The sequence below is a fragment of the Amblyraja radiata genome, chromosome 8 (genome assembly GCF_010909765.2).
Source record: "Amblyraja radiata isolate CabotCenter1 chromosome 8, sAmbRad1.1.pri, whole genome shotgun sequence".
NCBI classification, from domain to species: Eukaryota; Metazoa; Chordata; class Chondrichthyes; order Rajiformes; family Rajidae; genus Amblyraja; species Amblyraja radiata.
Window position 1 is genome coordinate 17200953 of NC_045963.1, and position 7406 is coordinate 17208358.

The window sequence follows — 7406 nt, forward strand, 5'->3', positions numbered from 1 at the left end:
TTAAGACTGGTGTTGGAGATTTTAGCAATATATTCTTGGTAGTTATTAGGCCTTGATACCTTCAATTTGCATGATCCTGCACCAGAAAGGGAAGAGGTTTGATAATGTCATATAAACTATGGGAAATGCAGTTTTTATGGTTCAATAGATGCTAGTTCATAAGTTCTAGGAGCAGAATTAGACCATTTGGTCCATCAAGTCTACTCTGCCATTCAATCATGGCTGATCTATCTGTCCCTCTCAACTCCATTCACCTGCCTTCTCCCCGTAACCCCTGACACCCTTACTAATTAAGAATCTATCTGTCTCTGTGATAAAAATATCCAATGACTTGGCTTCCACAGCTGCATGTGGGAATGAATTCCACAGATTCACCACCGTCTTACTAAAGGCATTCCTCCTCATCCCCTTGCTAAAGATTCCTCCTCACCCCCCTTCTAAAAAACATTCTGAGGCTATGGCCTCTGGTCCTAGACTCTCCCACTTGTGGAAACATCCTCTCCACATCCACTCTATCCAGGCCTTTCATTATTCGGTAAGTTTCAATGAGGTCTCCACTCGTCTTTCTAAACTCCAGCAATTATAGGCCCAGTGGTGCCAAACGCTCATCACTAGTGTGTCGTTAACTGCCAGACGTGAATGTGAGGCCTGTAAAGGTACAGAGTGTGTAAGGAGCAGCTAACAAGTTTACGAGTGATATAAGGCAGAGGTTCTTGGTACACTGAATGTATTTATTGAGTATTTTTAATTTTGGCAGCATTCCAATAAAGTCATGTAGAGTAATTGGTGCTACTTACAATGTGACACCTAGATCACTGGGCTGCTAATCCACCAATAAACATTTCAGCTATCTATGAGTAGGAAGACACTGCAGATGCTGGTTTACACCCAAGATAGAGACAAAATGCTGGAGTTACTCAGTGGGTCAGGCAGCATCTCTGGAGAACAGGAATAGGTTAATTTTTCGGGCTGAGATCTTTCCTCAGACCTATTCCTTTTCTCCAGAGATGCTTTGTGTCTATTTTCAGTTATCTATTTCCACTGCCTTCTCTGTGTGTGTCCCACAGATTCTAGTACCCTGTGCATGTATACAGAATACCTCTTCATGCTTCCACTGCCCATGCTTTGAAAGTATTTTGAACCCTTGAGGTCTGTTTTCAGTCATTTGCTCAGTGAAGACTACTCTTTATGGATCAGTACTACCCCAAATGTCAATAGCTGCTCCAATAGGCACAGTGCATGTCCCTTTCAAATGTAAAGGCTATTTTTTTTTACTAGTTTTAGCAAGGTATGATTTGAACCTTCTGTTGATGCTAATGAAAAAAACCAGTTAGTGTTGGCCGCACATATAAATGATGTTAATGGGCATGCAGGTCTGTGACACCATGCAATCTACACTGCATTGAAAAAATGCACCTTAATTATGGTTTGCAGACCCCACAGCCATCTCCAGCAATGATCTAATTTAGCACCAAATGTTTTCTAAATCAACTAAAGAGAACGATCACCCATAACCACATTTCATGGCAAGATTATATTTGCTGTCCATCATTAAACTGTAAAAGTGTAAACCGTATTTAATCTTATGCACTTTATTACAAAGTTTAACAAAATGTTTCAGATATCCACTAATGAATGAATGCTCTGACTATGATTTACAACCTAATAATTATTATCTTAAATTAATAACATTATGTTATCCCTTAAATAAAATGTATATTTTACCTTTAAAGTTTGCCATGGACTTGGAAATACTAGAAAAGTATCACATTTAAGATAGACAGAAATACGTAATGGATCAGAAATGTTTTACCTGAACACTGGTGACACATTCTAATTTGAGTTAATGCTTTATTCTTAATTACTATTTAAAGTAATTAGGAGAAATGCAAACATTCACCAGTTGACAAATCGTGCACTATCAGTACATGGTGTATTTGGTACATTTTGCAGATTGGTGTGACATGCTGCATTACTGACAGTACATTTCACCACAGTTTCTTTGACTCATGCCCTGCAACATAATGGTATGTCTCTACTTTAGGCAATCCGAAAAGTCATTTCCTATGAATGCAACACATTTCCTTTAATGTGCCATAAATAATTATGAACAGTTTCAAGTGTTTTTCAGATTTTGATTAAACTACTTCAGTTTAGTATTGCAAAATTATGTTATTAATAACTATTAAATTCTAACTGTTAAATGAAATCTAGATTTTACATTAATTAAGCATGCTTTGGCATCTGGTGTATCTATAATCACACAACACCACTATAATTTAAATAATGTAGCAGATGGAATTTAAAATTCTACATTTCAGTTATTTCTTGCAATTCCAAAAATAATTGCAACACAGTATAAACTTCTACAAGTCAGAATTATAAAGTTCATGTGAACCATGCTGTGTTGTTCATATAGAGATCAGGATGTTCTCATATTCAGCCAGATGTTTGCAGCAAAACAGGCAGGTTAGGGTCTCGACCTGAAACGTCACCCATTCCTGCTCTCCACAGATGCTGCCTGTCCCGCTGAGTTACTTCAGCTTTTTGTGTCTATCTCAAGTTTGTGAGTTCAATGAGAGAAACAGAGGCTAAGTGAGTTTCAACATGTTATTATCCTAATTATAGAGTTGGGAATTTAATAAAATGTTTCATTAGAGTAAGTAAAGTAACTGGTAACATAATAGTAATAGTAATTTAAGTTTTTTGGGGTTTTATCTGTTAAGCAAGGTGACCTCAAATCTGCACATTGTACACCCTATGCCTCTTGGAAATACTAGGACACTTGCTTGGCACAGGATCATCACAGAACAGGAAATGTTGTAAGCTGGAACGAGCTTGCAATCCAGGTTATGGAATTAAGCACCTGTTGACATCACTGTGGTGCATCCATGAGGCTGAGCACCTTGTGGATAGCATGTTTCAGGAGGTAGTCTACTTGCAACTAAAGAGAATAAAGAAACAAAAAACTGGAGTAACTCAGTGGGTCAGACAGCATCTCTGGAGAAAAGGAATAGGTAACATTTCGAATCGAGACCCTTCTTCAGACTACCTGAAATGTCACCAATTCCTTTTCTCCAGAGATGCTGTTGTGTCTCTCTTTGGGTCTCTCTTTGGTTCAAAACCAGCATTCTGCAGTTCCTTCCTACACAAAAATAGAGAAGGAATGGGTGACTGCCACACAGTCAAAAAAGATGAGGCTACTGGTTAGGGAATCCTCCAGGGGTGTTTGTCCTGCTAACCGATATTCAGTTCTGGTTAAGAGAAAGGATCTCGTGAGGAGTGCAGCTGTACATAAGACCGCAGCAAACATGAGGTCAGGTGTGTGTAGAAAGTTCAATAAAGCAACAATTATAAGAATTTTTTTTTCATTTGAGGAGCAGGCAGTCTTTGGTGTGGTTGCAGATGGTATGTGGAACCAAGGTTAATGATGTAACTGAGCAGTTAAATTCTGCCCCAGGGAGAAACCACCAGAGGTCATTGTTTACATAGAAATCATGACTTAGGTAGAAAATGCAATGAGGTCCAGCATTGAGGTCCTTGCAAGCAACATTTACAGAGTGAGGGAAAGGTAAGAAAGCAGTACCTCAAAAGTAATAATCTCTGGATTACTCCCAATGGAGAAAACTGGGTACCAATAAGTACAGAAACAAAAGGAACGTACAGGTAAAAAAGTAGCTGGAGAAATGTTATGAAGGTGGGACCTATGCAGGCCAGATGGGTGGCACCTCAACAAGGCCAGAACCAACCTCATTGCAGCTAAATTTGCTGGTGGGTGAGATTTTAAACTGGTTTACCAGAAGAGTGAAATACTGAACAATAATTTAGTAGGCAAGGCAAATTAAAATGGGAAACAGGAGACCATGCTGGAAGATTAAAAAGCTAAATACCAGAAGTAAATAAAGCAAGTGAACTGTAGACATTGACACTCATGGTAATACATTATATAAATATTATGGAAACTGCTTAAAGAGGGGCAGGAATGGCACCTTAAAGTTTATACAAGATAGAGACAATTAAAGAAAAGATTACGATATTGAGTTTGAGAAACAATCGCAATTTTAAGAAGGGATATTAATGTTGGAAGAATAATCAAATAAACCCGAGTTGAACTAAAGGGCAATAATGGTGCAATCACAGCGTTGGTGGTGTAGTGTAGCCTTCCAAATCATCCAAAGGAAATTGAAGAGCAAATGAACATACAAATTTCTGAAAAGTGTAAAATTATTAAGGTAATGACAATGAGAGATTTCAATAGTCCAGTGTTAGTTGGGGTACAGTCAATGGAAAAGGTATTGAGGACACTGAAAATCTAATCTGCATGGGGGGTGCGATCCTGGTTTTAATTTTAGATGGGCGGAGTATCAGAGGGAAAACATTTTGTGCTGGTTGATCATAACTCAGTTAGATTTAACATAACTCTAGAACAGGAGTGGTAAAGAAGGCGTATGTTATGCTTCCCTTCAACAATTGGGAGATTCCTTATAAGAGTCAGGAAGACATGTTACAGCTTTATAGGACTTCGGCTGGGCCGCATTTGGAGTATTGTGCGCAGTTCTCATTACAAGAAGATTATGGAGGCTTTATAGAGGGTGCAGAAGAGGTTTACCAGAATGTTGTCCTGATTTGAGAATATTACATATAAGGAGAGGTAGGACAAACTTGGATTGTGTTCTCTGTCTGGAGCACCAGAGGTTGAGTGGAGACCTGGCAGAAGTTTATCAATTTATGAGCAGAATAAATAGTTGACTGTCAGAATATTTATCCCACGATGAAAATGTCAAAGAATGGAAGCCACAGCTTTGTCAGAAGAGGAAACTTTAAAGGAGATGCATGGGGCAACATTTTACACAGAGTGAAGGTTGCCTGAAACGTGCTGCCAAGGGTGATGAAGGAAGCAGATGGTGGTATTTAAGGGGCTTTCAGATAGGCATATGGATGTGCAGGAAATGGAGGGTTAGAGATCACATGTAGGCATACAAGATTGGTATCGTGTTCTGCCAGACATTGTGGGCCAAAGGACCAGTCCTGTACTGCTCAATGTTGTATATTCTATGAAGAACAGAGACGAAAAAGAGTAACGGTTCCAAATTGTGGCATTTGTAATTTTACTGTGCTGAAAAGTAGTTTAGTAAGGATGAACTAGAAAACACTATTTGATGGAATAAAATTAACATAATTGTTTACTAGGCCCCAGCTTGAACACTGCATACAGTTCTGATCGCCATATGTAGATAAGGAGTGACTGCTTCAGAGAGACTGGAGAGGAGAATTCTGAAGTTGTTGCAAAGTGTCGATTAAATTAATTATGAGGAATGATTGGTTGAGTTGGGCTTAGTTGCTTTGGAATAGTGAAGATAAAGATGATCAATGAAGGGACCTGGATGGAGTGGGCAGAAACAGCTCATTTAATTTAGCATATGGGTTAAAACACAGCATGCATCAATTGGATGTAATTCATAGCAAGATTAGTGGAGATCGAAGAAAATGTCATTTCACCCAGAGGGTTTAGTTTAGTCTAGAGAAACAGGCCGAAACTAAACTAAATCATTGTTATAGGAAAAAAAACTGAGGCTGGTCATCAACCAGAGGTTTCACGGCAGTCGAGGTCATAACCCGTGACCCGTACTGTTTCCACGCAACGCCAACTGGAGTACAAGCAGTGAACTGCAGTAAGCATTTTCAATGGCTGCCAGCACAGCGAGCCCTTCTTCTGTCCCAGCATCCGGACTCCATGCTGACTGGTTCCACACTCGTGGACCCCGGGCCATCTATCCCCGTGGGGGGGGGGAGGACGTTGGGGCGGGGGGAGAAGGTCGGGGTGGGGGGGGGAGGAGGAAGAGGTCGGGAGTGGGGGGGGGGAGGAGGTCGGGTTGGGGGGGGAGGAGGTCGGGGTGGGGGGGGGGTAGGAGGTCGGGGGGATAGGAGGAAGAGGTGGAGGGGCGAGGTCGTAGGTGGGGGGGGAGGAGGTCGGGGGCGAGGAGGAAGAGGTCGGGAGTGGGGGGGGGGGAGGAGGTCGAGGGTGGGGAGGAGGTCAGGGTGTCAGTGCAGCGCGGTCAGTGACTCTGGGTGGGCGGAGGGACCAGACCATCCCCAACTCTGCTGCAGCTGATGGGGACGTTGCCGGGTGGTCGAGGGGGGGGGGGGGGGGGAGATGGGGGCTGGTTAAGGTGGGGGGGGTGGGGCGTGGTCGGGGGGGAGTGGGTGGTGGTCGGGGGGGTGGGGGTGGTTGGGGAGAGTGGGGGGCGGTTGAGGTGGGGGGTTGGGGTGGTGTGTGGTCGGGGGGGGAGTGGGTGGTGGTCAGGGGTGTGCGGGGTGGTTGAGGGAGGGTGGGGGGGAGTGGGGGGTGGATGGGTGGTCGGGCAGGGGGTATGGGTGCCGCTGCAGTGCAGTCAGTGACTGTGGGTGGGCGGAGGGACCAGACTGCCCCCAACTCTGCTGCAGCTGACGGGGACGTTGCCGAGTTTTCGTCCCCGGGTGTCCGCTGCCCGGAGCCGCAGCCCCGCTCCACCCGGCCCCGTGTGTGGGCGCTGCCGACCCACAGCCCATGACTGTGCGGCCCACAGGGGGAGACGGGGCGGAGGGCGGCCATGGCCGGACAGTGCTGACCCCAGGGGGAGAGTGGGGGCTGTCCCGAGGGATGCGTTCCTTCGGCCGCTTACACTTTGGTGCTCGGGTTCAGAGCAAAGATGCCAGAGCATTTGGTTCAGAGCGCTCAGACATCTTCCACAATTATATACAGTGCAAAAATTGACCATTTCGGCGTTTTTTAACAGGTAAGAAAGCACGCGTTTCGTGTGTTCAGCGTATGCCGGAAGCTACCATGTCCTCCAGACGGATTGAGCTACTCCGTGCGTCACGCCCTTTGACCCGACAACCTTACGTGCAACCCCCCATATTACTTCCAGTGTAACACACTTTGGTTGCAACAGTAAGGATGGGTTAAATAAGGGTGAGAGGGTGAAAATGTGCATCACTTGAATTCGAGGAAAGGGAAATAGAAGTCACTTTAAGAAGAATGGACCATGATTTGAGAATTTAGATATTTCACGTGGGTGAAACAAAAAGTTGAGGGCATGATAGAACAGCATTTGTGGGTTGATTTTTGGAAGATCGAACGTGTCTTCGAATTGAGTTGTGAGAAAGTTTTCTTATGGGCAGAAGTCAAAGACTTGGAGGTGGTTGTGATTGGTTAAGAATGTACGAGATGGGAAGTGACCTTATGGGAGAGTGCACTGAGAGAGAGGGAAGGGGGTGGCTGCGAGATAGAAGCGGGGGATTGGAAACGGTAAGTAAATATAGTTGAATTTATCCAACAAAGAGCTGATGGGGAGGATATGAAAGCGGCAAAGGGAAGGGGTGTTACTAGTGGAGTAATGTACCATCGGATATACAATATTGTCTTT